This window comes from Euphorbia lathyris, chromosome 5 (genome assembly GCF_963576675.1).
Source record: "Euphorbia lathyris chromosome 5, ddEupLath1.1, whole genome shotgun sequence".
Taxonomy (NCBI): Eukaryota; Viridiplantae; Streptophyta; class Magnoliopsida; order Malpighiales; family Euphorbiaceae; genus Euphorbia; species Euphorbia lathyris.
Window position 1 is genome coordinate 91,574,728 of NC_088914.1, and position 652 is coordinate 91,575,379.

The 652-nt window shown below is 34.4% G+C and overlaps 1 non-coding gene across 1 annotated transcript; it reads right to left on the bottom strand.

Annotated features, from left to right (window-relative positions):
- TRNAQ-CUG (transfer RNA glutamine (anticodon CUG)) lies at positions 1-72 on the bottom strand. The gene has a single exon. It is a non-coding gene; the product is annotated as a tRNA-Gln (tRNA).
- Between the last annotated feature and the right edge of the window lie 580 nt (positions 73-652).

The window sequence follows — 652 nt, forward strand, 5'->3', positions numbered from 1 at the left end:
AGGTCCTACCGAGATTTGAACTCGGGTTACTGGATTCAGAGTCCAATGTCCTGACCACTAGACCATAGGACCTTATTTGTTAAGGGCCCCACACATTTATTACTTAATCACTTAATTATTCTTATACCGTTACTCAAAATAAATTAAATTTCAAACTGTTTCATTTAAATATAATTTTAATAAGTTTAAAATCTTGTGAATTCAATTTTAGGTGAAAATTTATGCAACTGATTCTCTCATATTTTAGGTAGACAAGTGAAAATATGGGCATCGACGTAATAAACACTATAAGGGGGTAGGGTCTCAGGCGTCAGATCCCCGCCAATCCCTGAGCCAGTTGTCGGGACTGGTTTAAGTGATTCATTCTAGTCCACTAGGGACTAGGAGAGTCGGGTATCCGACCTTTAGGAAGGGAGGCGGATGTTTTCGGTCGGGTGTAGGACCGATCCTGAGATTTTAGAGACCCAGGAGCGAGTTATCAAATGGGGCCTTAATAAACAAGTACAAGTAAAAAATAGAGCTTTTTACACAAATATTATAATTAACTATAAAATTAGAACTAAATCAGATTATCAAATTTATTTCTGAATATTTTATTATTATTTTTTTATATATAACAAATAAAGTATGCTTTTACACACTAATTTTTTTT